Here is an 18,221-nt window from a genome sequence, read left to right on the forward strand (position 1 = left end):
ATCTTCTTTATCCATTCATCTGTCGATGGACATTTAGGTTGTTTCCATGTCCTGGCTACAGTAAATAGTGCTGCAGTGAAGGTTAAACTTCTTCAAATGTCTCTCCATTTGACTCCATTTGACTAGACATTAGATAGCCTCCAGTGACTCTCCTCAGCTACTCTGTTAATAGTCACAGATTGCAGCCCAAGGGCCAAATCTGGCTCTCAAGTGTGTTTCTTTAAACTTGTTTTGAACGTGAATGTATTTCATTCTCTAGTTGGACTGTCCTGCCAACCTTGCCCATTTTTTGCTTGACTTTCCTCCTGTGTTCAGCCCTGTTTCCTATGTCCTTTGGGGTCCATCTGATAACCAGTTTCTCTCTCTCTCAGGTAATTATTCTCCTCAGTCTTCCAAACCGATGCTTCTTTTCTTTCTAGATTCCTGAAATCGGTTTTCTCCATTCAGTTTGTCCTAACTATGTATAACTTGCCCTTCTGTTTCCCAGCTTGGCTTCTCATTGGAATAGCACAACAGAAGGTAACAAAGAAACAGAATGCTGACAGAACTCCAGCAGCTTTAATTTGTAGGTACTCCCCACTGCTCTAGAACTGACAAGCTGGAGACTGAACTGGTATCGATAAACAGCTTCCTCTCTACCTCCCCCAGGGCCATTACCTCTATTGATTGCTGCTCCTGGGAGGCAAGACGAGTGACAAAGACACAGAACAGTGAGAAAGCTATGGCATCAGAATCCTCTGAGTCTCTCCTTAATTTTCCTCAAGCTTTCAGCCCTCCACGATAAAACCTAAGCATTAGAAAAGTCTGGCTCCATCCCCAACTCAGGCAAATGTATCCTGATTATCTTAAACCATTCTCAGTAGTTCCGTGGTATCCATTTCAGGCCAGAGAGGTATGAGGAGAGGGCTGCTGGGATCTTCTGGCAAGATTTCTTCAGTTTTAAGTAGGAGACGCTGAAGATGCAGAGGTTCTTAACCTCTGAACTTTACGCTGTGGGGCTGTGATGCCAGGAAAGGCTGCAGCTCTACTGGCTAAAGAAGCCAATGTATGGAGAAGGGTGAAACCAAGGGAACTGCAGAGAAGCTTAGCTGGGACTCATACAAACCACAGCTGGGGCTGCCCGAGTTCCATTGTTTCTCTGAGTCAGGCCTTCCTGGTCCTCAAGGTTCAAGGCATCTTAAATGACACACTCTCCCAAATTTACCACATCTTTGTTTAATAGGCAAAATACTCTGACTTAACGACGTAACCTCCAGAAATCATCTGTTTGTTCTTTTGTTGTCCTTTGGAATGTCAACCACTTCGAGATATGTATTCTCTCTCTAGGAGGAAACCCTGGAGAAAAATGAGCTCAGTGCTCTGCTGAGAAAGGTACTGAATAGTTACCGATGATCCCTATTATCTGTGTTTTTCTTTTAACCACTATTACCATGTGGTTATAATCATTATACTTTGCATCTGCAAACTGATTTATAATTTTCCAAGTGCTTTACGTGTCACTTATTTAGTTCTAATAACAGCCCCATGAGATAGACGAAAAGATGAAGATGCAAAAGATGGAGCCCAGCAAAGTTAACGTGATTTGACCAAGGTCACAAATGTTGAAAGTGTCAAGGCCAGGACCTAAATCTGGGTCCTGTAACCCTAAATCTAGTGCTTTTGCCACCAAGCCACAGCTAGAGGTTGGAGCAAACCTATGGGTTATGGGGAGGGAACAGTTTACAGGAGGGAAGTAAGGAGGTGGCTCCAGACTGATTGCAAGGAAACTGGATTCAGTTCCCGGCTGTGTCAACCACTAGCTGTGAAATCTTAGGTGAATCGTTTTATCTCCTGGGAGCCTCAATTTCAAGGAATTACACTATATGATCTATTATGTGCTTCCTGATTCTAACATCCTGTGTTTCTGAGACCGAGAATTGCTTATGCAAATAGGGTACAAATCATGCTTTATATAAGCTGTAAAGCTTCCCTAGTGACCAAGGAGGCACCGACTGTGTTCAGCTTGGGGTTCTATTTTAGCCTCTATGTTCACGCCTCTTGAGCACCTGTGTAAATGTCAGCAATTAACAAATGGGTTGAACATCAAATTAAACTCGTAACCCAAGTCATGGGCTTTTCGTGTACAGAACAGTTTTACTCTAGAGCTGCAGAAATCATTTGTTGAGGAGCTAATCTTGTCCCTGTGATTCTTGGAACGTATTTAAGGTGGCATAAAAAGCCAGCCCTGTGGAGTCTTTGGGATGCTTCTTTATTAGGCATTTGAGTGGCAGGTTTCCACAGTTAATTGTCCCATGACTGGCTTCACTGTTTTAACGAAGCATGTGATATCTGCTGCCTCAACAGATTTAGGTTTGCAAATTTAGCACTACAGGGGCTATTTTCTCCTAAGCAATATGTCAGCAGTTTGAGAAAATTGCCATCAGGGAAACCGTGGTGCTTTGGTTGCAGCTTCAGGATCCTCAGACTCATCTTCACACAGACAAATTAGTGTCAAAGAAAACGTAGCACACCAGGACTTCGGTCCCTTAAATAGAAACTGTTCTATTTCAGAAAGTGGGAAATATTTGCTGCAGAATTAGAAGGTAGCGCTTTATGAATAACTTTAAGCACTGGCTGACTAAAAATATCAGATGCTATGGCCACATAAGGAAAACAGCTAGAGGAGGGTGGGAAAATGATTGCATAAAGTCTAATTGCGTATGGAATACAGTAGCCTTTGAAAAAAGATGTTGGAAATTGAGTCTCTAGAGGGAAGATTTAATTTTTAATTAGAAAAAAATCTTCTCTTCCAGCTTTATTGAGATGCAGTTGACATAGAGCACTGGATAAATTTAAGGTACGCAGCATAATGATTTGATTTGCACACATCATGAAATGATTATCGTAAGTTCAGTGAACATCCATTATCATCTCGTACGTATACATGCAAAATTAAAGAAATAGAAAAAAAATTTTTCCGCGTAATGAGAACTCTTAGACTTTACTTTCCTAGCAACTTTAATGTATAACATACAGCTGTGTTCATTACATTTATATGCTGTACATTACATCCCTAGTACTTAACTTATCTTGTAACTGGACGTTTGTACCTTTTGACCACCTTCATCCAATTCCCCTCTCCTCCCCTCCCTCCTCTGGTGACCACAGATCTGATCTCTTTTTTTGTTGTTGTTGTTTTTTTTTTTTTTTCCGCGGTACGCGGGCCTCTCACTGTTGTGGCCTCTCCCGTTGCAGAGCACAGGCTCCGGATGCGCAGGGTCAGCGGCCATGGCTCACGGGCACAGCCGCTCCGTGGCACGTGGGATCTTCCCGGACTGGGGCACGAACCCGTGTCCCCTGCATCGGCAGGCGGACTCTCAACCACTGCACCACCAGGGAAGCCCTGATCTCTTTTTTTAATGAGTTTGTTTTGTTTGGTTTTGAAGTAAAATTGACCCACAGCTAACTGTTAGTTCCTGGTACACAACATAGTGATTCGATATTTTTATACATTTCAAACTGATCACCACGATAAGTCTAGTTATCATCTGTCACAAAGATATTACATAATTATTGACTATATTCCCCACACCGTACATTTCATACCAGTGACTCCTTTATTTTGCATCTGGAAGTTTTGTACCTCAGTCTCCTCAGAGGGATGATTTTGGGTGTAAGATGGTGACATAAAACTTTGTGTTAGGTGTCTTTTTGAGTGACAGAAACCCGACTCACGCTAGTCATGTAAATTAGAATGTATTGGTTTATATATGTGGGAAGTCCAGAAGGCAGGCTGGACCCCCTGACTGCAACCAGAGACTCAGCTTAAATCATTTTTCAGCTTTGCTTCCTTCTTAGTGTTGGCTTCATTCTGTTCATAAGATCTTAGCACACAGAAGAAAAATGGCTAGAGGAAGCTCCAAGAAGCTCCAAGGCTATATCCTTTTTTTCCCCCAGCACATGTATATAAATCCCAGGGAAGAATCTTGTTATCCTTATTTGGGCCATAACCTTACCTCTGGCCCAGTCACTGTGCCAAGGAGATGGAGTACTCTTTTTTTAAAATTTATTTTATTCAAGTATAATTGATTTACAATGTTGTGTTAGTTTCTGGTGTACAGCACAGTGATATATATATATATAAATATATATATATTCTTTTCCATTATGATTTATCACAGGATATTGAATATAGTTCCCTGTGCTATACAGTAGGACCTTGTTGTTTGTCCATCCTATATATAATAGTTTGCATCTGCTAACCCCAACCTCCAAATCCATCCCTCTCCCACCCACCCTCCCCCTTGACAACCACAAGTCTATTCTTTTTTTAAAAAATTTATTTACTTTATTTATTTATTTTTGGCTGCATTGGGTCTTTGTTGCGGTGCACAGGCTTCTCATCGCGGTGGCTTCTCTTGTTACAGAACATGATGGGCTCTAGGCGCATGGGCTTCAGTAGTTGTGGCATGTAGGCTCAGTAGTTGTGGCTCATGGGCTCTAGAGTGCAGGCTCAGTAGTTGTGGCACATGGGCTTAGTTGCTCCACAGCATGTGGGGTCTTCCCGGACCAGGGCTCGAACCCGTGTCCCCTGCATTGGCAGGCAGATTCTTAACCACTGCGCCACAAGGGAAGCCCCGACAAGTCTGTTCTTTCTGTCTGTGAGTCTGTTTCATAGATAAGTTCATTTGTGTCATATTTTAGATTCCACATATAAGTGATGTTATATGGCATTTGTCTTTCTCTTTCTGACTTAATTTCACTTAGTATGATAATCTCTAGGTTCATCCATGTTGCTGCAAATGGCATTATTTCATTCTTTTTTATGGCTGAGTGGTATTCCATTGTGTATGTGTACCACATCTGCTTTATCCATTCATCTCTCAGTGGAGATTTAGGTGTTTCCATGTCTTGGCTATTGTGAATAGTGCTGCTATGAACATAGGGGTGCATGTATCTTTTTGATTATAGTTTTGTCTGGGGCTATGGAGTATGCTTATTACCCAGTCTGGATCACTGCTCATGTCTGGGGATAGGGCAGCATCATGACTGACAGCCCACTGAGACCACAAGCTATAGGAATGGGGAGTATCCCCAAAGGAAGGAATGCTGGATAGACAAAACCATAGGTGCACTTGAAGCTTTTCTTGAGATTTTTTTAAAAAGCCTTCATATTTAACACTGGACCTAAAGTTTTGAAACTAAAAACAAACATGAGTTACAGACAGTGTTTTTCAAATTATCTAGGAATGCTTTGTCCTAAAATTAGAACAAATGAAATAATCAGAACTGAATAAAACTTGAATCAGGTAGTGTACTTTTTTTCATCTAACTCCTAGTTTCCCTATAAACTCATTATTAAAAGAGCTATGCGTCAGTAAATACAAATTACTAAATGTAAAATGGCCAGTACTTTGGAGGAAGATTTAAATAATTGTGAATTAGACAATTGTCTCTTCATGGCAGAATCAATGATTAATTTCTATTTCCACATTTGAATAGATCTAATATAACCCATAAGTTACTGGAAATTAAGTGATTATTAAACCTTAATGATGTTAGTCATTAGTTTGGGTTCCCTGGAACAGACTCAGATGGATGGCTACTTGCAGAAGGTTTGTAAGAAAGGGAGGAAGGAAGGCAGCTTTAGGCAGAGGGAGAAGCTGATCCGTCACGTGACTGCCACTGACATCTCAGCCCGTCCTACAGGGGTTCTGGAGCTGGGGTGGCCTTCAAAGTCTCCCAAATGAAGGCAAGGGGGTCACACCTGTGCATGCCTATGTTGACAGTCATTGGATGCAGGCTGATTGGGTGGGGACGGGGGCAAGAACTTCGTCAAGACAGCTTCCTCAGCCGAGGGTGGGTCCTGGGAAGGCTCTCAGCTGTGAAGCATGAGCAGACCTCACTGCCTGGAGCCATGGAAAACAGTGCCTTGGTTCTGCGGGACCCCAGCACCTAAGTGATGCTCTACAGCACCCATGACTGGAGGACATTTAATAGCACCACACAAGGGTCAGATATATTTGCATTTTGGACGCCAGGCAGAAACAGTCTTTTCTGGCCAGAGAAGCTTTAAGACATTTCCCGTAGTCATAACAAACAGGAGAACACAGTGGTCAGACCGAAGAATGCTAATTGTGCCTCAAGAAGGCAGTTACTCAAGAGAGCACAGGTCATGAACACAAGATCATTCCAGTTACACTAGGCATGACACGGTCATGTTGAGAAGCAAGGACCCACCTGGGTAGGGCCTGGAAGAAAGATTACAGTAAGTCACACAAAACCTTGACAGAACAGCTTAATGCAAACAAAGGAAGATCTCAGAGCCCAGAATCAGTTCCCTCATCCAGACTTCTTCATGGTAATCACTGGTACCTTGGTAAGTAACAGCAGGGACAACGTTACTTTGTACATATTTCAGTGCAACTGCATCTTTTTAAAAGTCCTCCTAGGGGGCTTCCCTTGTGGCGCAGTGGTTGAGAGTCCTCCTGCCGATGCAGGGGACACGGGTTCGTGCCCCGGTCCGGGAAGATCCCACATGCCGCGGAGCGGCTGGGCCCGTGAGCCATGGCCGCTGAGCCTGCGCATCCGGAGCCTGTGCTCCACAACGGGAGGGGCCGCAGCAGTGAGAGGCCCGCGTACCGCAAAAAAAAAAAAAAAAAAAAAAGTCCTCCTATGCTGGTACATTAGGGTCAGAAAGGAGGGTGTTTTATATCCATTCTTAGGTTTCCATCCAGCAACCATTCTTCAAATCCCCTTCCCCTTCCATCTCCAGCTCCATTTATATTCAAATATATTCAAATATAAGCCGTAAGGGATCGCTGCATATCCGAGGTAACACTCCAACACCAGTGGAACATTAAATGTCCCCGAAGGAATGAATATAGTGCAAGGAACAAAAGAGAAACAAAAATACCTTCTAATAGGTATCCTCACAGGAGGGATTAAGGATGCTATGGGAAGGGGAATTCATAGAACAAAAGAGAGCTTTTGAAAATTAAAAATGTTTATTAAGATTTTAGAAAATGCTATAAAAGAAATGGAAGATACAGTTGAGGAATCTCCCAGAGAGTAGAACAAATGGCCAAGCATAGGGTAGAGATTTCACGCAGAGTAATAACGATCTAAAATTGCTGACGTACAGAGGGGCAGAAAGAGCTGCCTAGAGAGAGCCAGGATTGGTGGGCAGTGTGGAGGTTCTGGAAGAGGTAGAGGAACGGGCAATATTAGAGACAGCCTGTGGTTACATAGCTGTGTGAATTTGCACAAGTAATCAAAACTCTGTAATTTCTCATCAGCCATATGAAGACAGTAAGATCATTAAAAAGGCTAAAATTATGTCAAACCAGAAGCAGCACCTGCCTTACAGTAAGTGTTCTCCCAGTGTTAACAATTAATATGACCTGAGTCCTTTTCTCTTTGGAAAACCAAGCTCTTGGAATGAAAAATACTAAAAAACATAGAATTGTATGTCAAAAAGCCCACACTTGTAGATGAGCCCGCACTTAGCCTTCAAACCATTGCTTATGCAATGAGTTAAAAAAAAAAATCTATTTAGAAGCTCATTTAAGTTCTTTGTTCTCTGTATTATTTTGCCCTCTTCTCCTAAGGCACTGAGGAACTCTGTGGAAAAAATAAAATACAGACCTTGGTGTCTAACTCCCAAGCTAATTCCATCATACAAACAGATGTGAAATTTCAACTGTTACAAGGTGATTTTAGGCTTATCTGTTCTCAAAGTTTAAAACAGTGATAACCCAGACTCAGGTTGAAACAAAGAGCAGCCCCTGTAGTCACACTTCTCGCGAGGAAGCCAGGCCTGATCGGATGGAATTCTCTTTATCACAGGTGGTGTTTCCCCAGGAGCCTCACCTGTAACACCAGGGCAGGGGGACAGAAGCTGCTTTGGACAGGGTAAGTTTCCTCCTTTCTGCTTCCTTCCTCAGGGATGGTTCGCTTTCCCCGCCTTTGGTTGGCCTGGTATGATTTTATGATTAGGGTAAGATTTTCTGTTTTTATATACTGTGTGTAAGCTCACTGTAAGCCTGAGACAAACCAATCCCCTTTGATTTATCTGTAGGTCTTGAAACGGGTCTCTTCAAGGACTTGTGCTTTCACGTACTAGACATGTTAGCTGGTTGGGAAGATGGGTGAATCAGGGGACATGGCTGCAAGTAACAGAAAGCTCTTCTCAAGTCAACTTTATCAAAAAGAAGTATTTGCTCACGTACCTGGGAACTCTGAGATACAGCTGACTTTGGGTAGAGTTGGGTACAAGGGCTTACATGATACTAGAGGTTTCTCTCGGTTTCTTGTCTCTGTTTGTTTCTGTTCATGTTAGCACATTGGCCTCTTTCTGTTGTCCTGTAGAGAGGTTTCCTCCATGTGACTTGGAGAGATGGCCGGTAATCAGCCTTAAATTTAAATTTTCCCAAAACTGTGACTCCAAAGGCAAAGAAGAATTGCACCTTATTTGAACTAACATAGCAGTCACGTGGAGGACTCTGGCCCACTGGGGTCTTGGGCTCATCTATTGCTGAATAAATCACGGCTGCTAGAAGTGTTGAGACCCTGACTGGCCTGACATGGTCCTTTGCTCACACTGTGCCAGCGCCCTGTGATGGGGGGAGACCTTTCTCAAAGAAGAGAGGGTATGCTTTTACCACAAGTTTGGCTGATGAAACTGTAATGACCATATTTCACATAGTGAGGAAGAAAAGAGGAGGTAGATCTGCCTTTGTTTTCATTAGATCCTTGACTCGACTGTATTTTTTACTGAGTCCGAGCTCATACTGCTCGCTGCACCACAGTCCAGTAAATCAAGAGACGAGTCGTTAGGGCCAGGAATAGCGACTTTATTCAGAAAGCCGGCAGATCGAGAAGATGGTGGACTAGTGTCCCAAAGAACCATCTTGCCTGGGTTTGCATGCTAGTTTCTTTTCTAGAGCAAAAGGGAGAGGGGATGAGGAGGTAAAGTTGCTGCAAATATTTCCTGGTTCTGGCCAGATTCCTGAGGGGATGTGTTAAGTTCTTCTTTCCTGCAGCCATTCACAGGTGGGCCTGGTCAGGCTGTTTCCCGTGAGCTAAACAAAGGCATGGGGTTGGCCAACATCTTGGGTTGTAACATCTTATGGAAAAACCCGAATGAACTTTCTGGCCAACCAATATTTTATCTTAATGCTCAGGCATGGAGGCAGGGTCCCAGGGAATGGGCCATTATGTACACTTTCAGCCATAGGCAACACCCCTTTAGTGATTAACTGGTAACAAAAGCAATGGACTACAAAGTTTAAAGTAAAAGAAACAGCCAGTACGGAGTCAGGTTTGTTCTTCCCTATTACATATTCCATCTTAGCTCCTCAAAACTATGGTGGATGTTCTTTCAATGTGTATTGGCTTTTAAGTTAGTGCTTGGATGATACATTTGGCAATTTTCAATCATTCACATGCACATACAGTATTATGAGCATTCATTATGAATAATGCTTTTGATGAGTTGTTCATTCATTCATTGAGTTGAGTTCATTGAGTTCATTCATTCATTCATTCTTACGTTCAGCAACCTTTATCTAGGACCTAGTATAGACCATGTGTAGGAAAAAAAGAGTCATGGTCTCTGCTCTCCTGAAATTTATAGGGTAATGAAAGAGAAAGACAATCAGATCTACACACACTGGCAAGCACAATTGGAAATTGTTTTAAATGTTATTGGATTTTATAACAAGCGTAGACATCTGGGTTGTATTGGCATATCAGAGAAGCTGTTTCACAAGAAGCTGTATTTAGGTAGAGTCTTAAATGACGAATAGGAATTAACCAGTTAAGAGTACAGGGATGACCTTCCAGGGAGAAGAAACAGCATGTGTGAAGGGCCTAAATTGGAAAAAAACAAAAAAAAGCCACCAAACCAAATCCGTTGTCTCAGACTACAGAGAGGGAGAAGCATAAAATATGAGGCGAAAGATGAACTCAGAGATCCTGCCAGACCTTACAGGCGGGGCTGAGAAGTTAACATGTGTATCCTACATACAGTGGGGAATCCCTAAGCGTTTAAATCAAAGCAGTGACACAACTTGATTTATGTCGATAAAAATCATTCTGGTTCATTCATTCATCTGTTTATTTAAACTACAGATTATGGAACTGTGGAACACGAATGCCTGGGCTTGAAGTCTATTTCTGCCTCTTACTACTTGTGTGACCCAGGACAGTTTTCCTAACCTCTTTGGTGCCTCAGTTTCCTCATTTGTAAACTGGGGATAGCCATAGTAACTACCTGAGAGATTTGTTGTGTGAATTAAAGGAGTTAAATATATATAAAGGTTAGAAAAGTAATTGGCGCATGGTATCTAAGTACTCACTATTATTATTGTTGTTGTTATTAAACATATATTTATTGAGTGGCTCCTAGGTGCCAGGCCTTGAGGAGGTATGCAATGGACTTTATAAAGAGTGCGAGTGGTTTCTCACTAGAGCATTTGTAGTAAGGTTGTCAGACAGTGTTGGGTGTCGTTTGGAGCTGAATGATCATGATTTATAGGGCCACCCGTCTGCTTACATGTTTTACAATTATCTAGGATATTTTCAATGGATTTCAGAGTTAGACCTTGATTTTGTCTCTGGCTTTGCCTCTTACTAACCAAGTGTCTCCATTCAATAAGTCTCAGTTTCCTTATCTGTAAAATGGGGACATTAAAGGCACCTACCTCATAGAATAAACAAAATTACGTGTCTGTTTTTATGTATGTATGTATATGTATGTATGTGTGTGAACTTTTCAGCTACCTACTAAGTACTCTTTAAATGATACTTATTATTAATCCTAACTTAAGAAGTGGTGATAGTGGTATATTTTTTTCAATGCAAGCCACTGTGCTTAATCTATATATCTTTCTGATACATGCTCTGAGTTACTGAGAAATTGGATTTGTTGTTAGCTGCGTAAAATATACCCCAAAGAGGAAGAATACACACAACTCTTTTTTTTTCCTATTTAATAATTACAATTATTTATTTCAAACAAATATCATAGAAAGGGAAACTCTTCGTAAGGGACAAATACTAAGACAGTCAAAAATGCCATTTTCTGTTGAAGGCATATCAGTGTGGTTAAATTTGATTCTATTCAATAAGCACATATTGAGGAACTAAATCGGGAGCTTTAAGGGTATAAATATGGACACATAACTCATCTTTTTTTGAGTTTTATTTTATTTGTTTTTATACAGCAGGTTCTTATTAGTTATCTGTTTTATACATATTAGTGTATATTCGTCAATCCCAATCTCCCAAATTCTTATTTTAGTTATTTTTAGGTAGGAGAGTAGAAAAAGCAGAATAGGATTAAGGAGAGATTTATATATTTTACTAAAAACACTTACGAAAAATTTAAACCATTGATGGTAAAAACATGTTTATAAGTTATTTGTATGTTAGAAATAATTATGGAGAAGAAGAAAATAAAATAGTGACATACACTCAGAATATTTTCTTACCTGGCAAAAAATTAACATTTCTAAAACTTGTATGTATGACTTTAAATTTTACCTTCCTCTTTTGTTACTTATAAGGAAACATACATTTGGTGGATTTTACAAAACACAAATGTTTGCAAAGGCAAACTCTGATTTGAATATCTGTATCTGTCATTTTCAAACCTGTCTTAAAATCTGCTCTTCTAATTTCTGTTCTTCTTGTCTCTAACTAAACATACTATGCATTTGCTAGAGACAGATGGATTTAATTTTTGTTATGATCTAACACAAATGGAAAGTGAAATGTGAAAAGGATATTTCCATAGCAATAAGTTAACATTAAATCTAGTTTTACGATGTTTAACTTTGAGATATCCTGCCAAAACACAGTTGACTGATAGGATTGAATTTAAAACCACTAATGGGATGTCTCAGTCTATAAATCAGCGTTGAGGATTATGGAGCTAAGTTCATTTTCTTTATTGCTCTTTGTAGGAAGGAAAAGTAGGTAAACAAACTTAAGTGAGTCTGTGGGCCCGGGTGCCCTGCAGGGATACAGACAGAAGACAGGGTAACAGCTCAAGGAGTCTGCAAGCCTGGAAGTGGTAGCTAGAATACAACCACTCAAGAAGACAGACTAGGAACAAGTGTCTGCAAGTGAACTAACTATAGGACAGAGAAAAGAACAACACTGGAAAAAGAAGGTCATGCAAAGGAAAAGGGAATTATAAGGTGAAACTTCCAGCAAACATCCTGCAATTTCTCTGCATTCCACAAGCCAGAACATGATCTTAATTCCTTCCTTGCTAAAATTGTCAACATGATCTTCTGAGGGGTTTTTTTCCACAGTGTTAAAAAAAATGGGAGAATAAAGATTCACTTGGTAAAAAATTTCCTGATAGCCAGCTCTGCGAAAACATGTCTCTCGCTTGCATTTCAGCCTCCAAATGATTCTCCTAAAAAGACAAACGTGTAAACTAGATATTTGGCATGAAACGTTTAAAAGAAGGATATAACTGTGTCTCTCCTAAAATAAAAGATTGATTCCAATCTGTCAGAGAGCAAATGCTTTGTTATTAAATTTAGTTCCTTTTTCACCTCCACACTGGCTCCTAGACCATTGGAATTTCCTCTGATTCTCTGATTTCTCTTCCATTTTTTCTGTGTTTTTGCTTTGCTTATTTTCCTTTTTCTGTCTTTCAGTGCCTTGTGAAACTAGATGACTATAATCTAGTGGTTCCCTGAACTTAAACTTTGTTTCATGAATGAGAAACTAAAAAACAAACAAACAAACTTAGGGGCCACCAACATAAGATCATTTTTTGTTTTGCTAATGACAGACATCAAAAACAAATTAAAAATTTTAATTAGATGTAGTTTTATACAAAATTCACTACATCGTACTTATTTATCTTATTGCTTCTTAGACCAGTGAAAAATTTATTACTGACTGACCCCAATCTGGGGACTGACTTTGGAGATACTGCTCTGATCTGAAGGAGTTAGTCCAAAGGACTTAAAGCTTCAGTGTTTATAAACAGACTTAGTTCTCTATTTCTTTTGTTCTCCAATTACAAACAATTAACATTAAAAAAACTCTTAAGGTTGTGTTTACTTTTTTGTTAAAGGCAAATGTAGTCTTCAATGACTCTTCATCTCGTCATTATGGATGACGTTTCCATTTTTGAAGATGACTTGTATTTTTATTATCTGGTTCCCATCTTCTGTTACAACCTCTTCTTCCTACCACTTAATGCTCCCCTCTCTGTGTGGGTCTCCATGTACATCATCCAAGATCCAGTCCTACTGGATTGTCAGGCTCCTTCATGCATTAATGTATGGTATTCTCTCTGAGAGACTTTGGTTTAAAAGGCCCAATTCAAAGCCCAAATCCTAGGGGAAGCCTTTCTAGGTACCTCCAGGTAGAGCTGGTGGCTTCTTCCTCTTTCCTCTCATGAATATATACCATATATATGTGTGTATATATATACACACTCTTATAATATCCCCTATAATATTGTATGGCAATGTTTTATTTTTATGTTCTCTTCTACAAGAGCTCCTTGAAGATAGGAACTATATCCTTTTAACTTTTTATTATGCAAATAATATACATTGCAGGAAAGATAAAATATATAAGGCAAAAGTAATCTCCTCTAGGTTCTAAAATCATATTCTTTCTTTTAACATGATTAAAATCTTAGGGAAGACCAGTTTGCCCTGGTTTGTGTAGGCAGAAGGAAGTAGCATAGAGATTTATTCTCTCACTGGCATGAATTCTGCTCTTCTGATCACCAACTACACCATTCCCACCCCTACCAGCCCTTAAAAGACAAATGGCTACAATCAAGTGTTTTTGTTTGTTTAAAATAGCACTCTCCACCCCAAAATGTAGCTATTTAGATGTTTGAATAACAAATAAAAAAATATCTGGATACATACATGCACACCAAGCTAAACAATGCTTATAGATATATATTTTCACTTATTGTGGACATCTTTCCACGTCAATTTATTGACTTTTATTTTATAATTTTTAATAGATGCCTCATTAGACCACATGGCTGTATCTTATTTGGATTTTTTAATTCTCTGGCACAGTGTCTGGAATACATATTTGTTGAATGAAGGACAGAACATCTCCTCAGCACTTTGATCTAAGCCTGATTCGAGAATCTAATGAGCCCAGCAGTGACCTTATGAGAAGGTCACTGCAGCCTCCAATGAGAAAACAGGAAGGAAAACGAAAGGGAAGTGGTGGTGAGGGAGTGGTGACTCATTCTGTTTCTGTGTCTAATTCCCTCTTATCATAAAGTAAAAAACAGTGGCTGAAAAAAAAAAAAAAGATGTGTTTTCACAAAACATCATCACCTTACTGAAATGACAGCGTAGCAACATATGATTATGGAAATCGATTTGGGTCCTAGATGATAGGGCTTTGACGCAGGATGCAACAGTTACCTTCACCAAAACATTACCTCCCCTGAGGCAGTGGGAATTCTGACATCATGTTATGAAACAAAGTAATTGAGAAAATAATAAATTGATTCAAGACATTCTCTAAATATATGTATTGAGCATTATGTGGCCAGCAAGAGGCATGCAATTGGGAAAAGACCTACCCTCCTAGAGCCGAAGATTGGTTAATGAGGTGATGGGGCTCCTGCCAACACAAGGAAGGCAGAGAAAAACCCACTTTATCTCCAGTCATCTTCTCTAAAGGATTCTCAGCCTCTGCCTGCACCTTGAACTGCCTCCTCTGTCTGCCCCTCTCCCCAGCATGCGCCTGATGGCCTGCTGGTTTGAGTAGATGTGAAGGGACCAAGGTCCCAGTCCCAAAGCTTTGTCTACCAAACCAGGCCTGGTGCTGCCTAGAGGGGCCCCAGTCTTCCTCCTCTGCAGCCTTTGTGGATGAGCCATTGTTCCAAAGAGGGAGAAGGGGCCTTGGCTTTACCATCTCCTAGAACATGATGTTGGGAACAGCTCTGATCACTTAGCAGTAGGCGTTGGCTTCCCAGAAGCCAGTTTCCTTTTTTCCTTGCTTGAAAGCCCCAACTTTGTTTGCATGTTCACTTCTCCATCCGTGACTCAACGGTAAAATCCTGCTTAGTTTTGTTAATCCTACTGCCTTGTCAGAGATTGATTTGGGGATGAGGGTATAAATTAGTTCTAGCTAACGTGAAGTGAGCTGGAGAGCGTCTGGGAAGGATCGCTTCCTTCTTAAGAGGAAACCCAGGGAATAAACAGTCTCTCTTCTTACTTGGATCCTGTGGTACATGGAGTCACACCAAGAACGGCAGAAGCTACGTTGTGACGTGAAGGGAAATTCAACCCAATGCGGTGAGGACAACAGAATAGAGAAAAATGGGAAAAAAGCTTCCCTGATGAATTTGATAAGCCACTGAATTAACATATCCTGGAAGTACCTATCTCTGGGTGTCTTTTCTTGCATGAGCTAGTAAGTTGACATACCTGTTGAAGTTGAGGTTGTCTACTTGCATTTAGGGGCATCCTTACTGTGAACTCTCAATATTAGGAGGCCCTCATCCTGAATCAGTTTTGGACTCGATGCTTTCATATACGTAATCTCTATTCTCTTTGCTTTTTCCAATCAAAAATTCCACTTAATACAAAATGCCATAAAAAACAGTAAAAATAATAATAATGAGATTTCTCTACCTGGTCTGATTCTATGCCTTTCCAACCTCAGACACTTCTTCCATTGCTTCTAAGAAATCAAGCTTTGGAGCTCCTGAAGCACACTTATTTGTTTATTCTTTATGAACCTTTACCAACACTATTCCATCTATGGAAAATAACTTATATCCAGTGAAAATACATCCGTGCTTCAAATCTACTCCAAATCCTTGCAACATGCCACCGGTTAAAATAACTTCCTTCATCTGTGCATTTGCCCTTGGTTTGAATCAGTCCTTTTACAGTTATCCTTCCCTGCTTTATTCTTATGTATCTGTTATCAGTCTCCTCAAATAAATGTAAAACTTCTTTAAGGCAGAAATGAAATTATTTTTGTTAGATGACTCATGGAATCACATAGTTTTTGTGTTAGAATTTCTCCTCCAGCCCTGGTCCATTGCCTCTTAGGTAGCAGATACTCCATATAAGTTGCCAAATTGGTTACGTGTGAAATGAAGGGGTTGGGTGAAATGATTCTTCAGATCCTTCCTGACTCTAGGGGACAGTGCTGACCACTAAAGTGAAGTGACACCACGGTTCTTAGAGGTATACAGACCTTTGAGCATTGAAAAGGAAAGAAAGGGAAGCCATAAGTGTGGGTGGTAATGAAATACGACTATCCTGAACTTTTTGTTTTTTAGATTAGCATTTTTAAAACTATACTTATATTTTTGTATATCTTTATTCATGATATTTACTTTTTGATGACTATCCAGGGTAGCTCTTTGCAAATGCAGAAAGTCCCCTTGTTTGGGAAAAATGTGCTGAAAATAGAATCTCCTAATACGTGGCCAACCATAAATCTTCACAGGCTGCCAGTGTTTGGGGTTTTATTGTAGCGTTATACGCCCTTGTGTTAAACTTCGCACGCTCCTGACGTGTTGGGCTTGTAGGGGGATTTGCTTTGCCTGAGGGAAACACTCCAGTAGGCTATTTTTGAACTTGATTTGACATTTAGACTTGGAAATCCTGTCTTTCCAAGATACTTATACCTGGAGAAGCTTGAAACACAGATGTAAAAGTACATCAAATCAACATTTTAATCATCCGCTCACACGATCTTTCCTAGAGGATTTCCCTGCTGGGGACTTCTCTTTGTGGAGATTAAGTGATGGGTACAATCTAAATACAAGATGGGGGGAAAGTATACAGGGTTCAAGGACTCAAACTTATCCCTTAATTATTTACCTCATATTCTTATCTCTAAGATGTATGAACATGGGAAAGACACACATACAAAACTCCCAGAGACTCAGTTTTGTTTTAGCTCAATGATGCGTCAAATCTCTGCTTGTTTTTCCACCCGGACCTCAATTAGTTCTATTGGATCACATGAAAGATGGCACCTAGGTACACATTAGCTACTTGGAGGCTTCCACCAAAGAGATGACACGGAGGTGGGATGAGAGTGAGACAGTTGGAGGGAGATAATGGAGGCTGCTGTGGAGGGTGACAAGGTAGGAGTGGGGAAGCTTCGTCTGTTGCTTGATGAGCAGAGAGCTTGGTGACCCGGCCCAGGTGCGGTGCTGGAGATGCTGAAACAGAGATCCTGCCGAGAGCTTGTCCAGAAACAGGCACAACCCTGGGAGTCTGCGGAGGGTCCTGTAGCTGAGGCCATGCCAGTGCCCACGGCGGAGGAGGGAGGCACCGATCCACGCTCTTCGTGTTCAGTTGAATAACGCTTTTTAAAATGTTACTGCCTTTGTTTCAGGTTTTATAGGCAGTAGCTGTTTCTTTCTTTCTTTTTTTTTTTTTGCGGTACTTGGGCCTCTCACCGCTGCGGCCCCTCCCGTTGCGGAGCACAGCTCCGGACGCGAAGTCTCGGCGGCCATGGCTCACGGGCCCAGCCGCTCCGCGGCACGTGGGATCTTCCCGGACCGGGGCACGAACCCGTGTCCCCTGCATCGGCAGGCGGACTCTCAACCACTGTGCCACCAGGGAAGCCCCAGTCGAATAACGTTTTTGACGGATGGCCACTTCTTCACGGTGAAAAGTAGCCACTGAACCAACCTGTTTTAACTTGTCGTAAACCACAGTGGTTCAGTAGCTCTGCACGTCTGCTCGTGTTATTCCTTCTATCTGGAAACATCCCTCTTTGTTCACCTGCCTTCTACCCTCTCCTCCAAAATTGGGAGCACCTACCCGGTCCTGAAAAGCTTCCTTTTCCTGAAGCCTCTCCTGGCCCCGCTTCTCCTCTCATTCAGTAGAATTTACGGTTCTGTTTTTGAGCTGTTCCTCACTGTACATGGCAAATGTGCGCAGTTCCTATCATAGTTTAGCGCGCTTATTTCATATATCTTTCTCCCGTTACTGTTTCTGTCCCCTTGAGGGCAGGGACTGATTCCTAATCATCTTTATATCCCTAGAATTCGGAACACAGCTTGCCTCTTTGTAGGGATCCGTGTATGTTAGCTGGATGCGTACGTGAATGGACAAAGTGTGGTCGGGGAGAGGCTCAGAGAATCATTGGGTAAGGGTTAAAGATTTGAAAGCTTTACCTGGTAGATATGTGCACTGGTGGTCGCTGCCCTACAACTAATTCTTTAAAAACTGTCACCCCCGTCGGGGCAT

The 18,221-nt window shown here is 41.1% G+C and overlaps 1 long non-coding RNA gene across 1 annotated transcript in view; it reads left to right on the forward strand.

Annotated features, from left to right (window-relative positions):
- Positions 1-18,221, forward strand: part of LOC307186600 — a 429,363-nt gene that overhangs the window by 25,100 nt on the left and 386,042 nt on the right. Inside the window, exon 2 of the long non-coding RNA XR_013828419.1 lies at positions 7,828-7,893. This is a non-coding gene — a long non-coding RNA (uncharacterized lncRNA). The remainder of the gene's footprint in view (positions 1-7,827; positions 7,894-18,221) is intronic.

Source organism: Stenella coeruleoalba (assembly GCF_951394435.1).
Source record: "Stenella coeruleoalba genome assembly, chromosome: 1".
Lineage (NCBI taxonomy): Eukaryota > Metazoa > Chordata > Mammalia > Artiodactyla > Delphinidae > Stenella > Stenella coeruleoalba.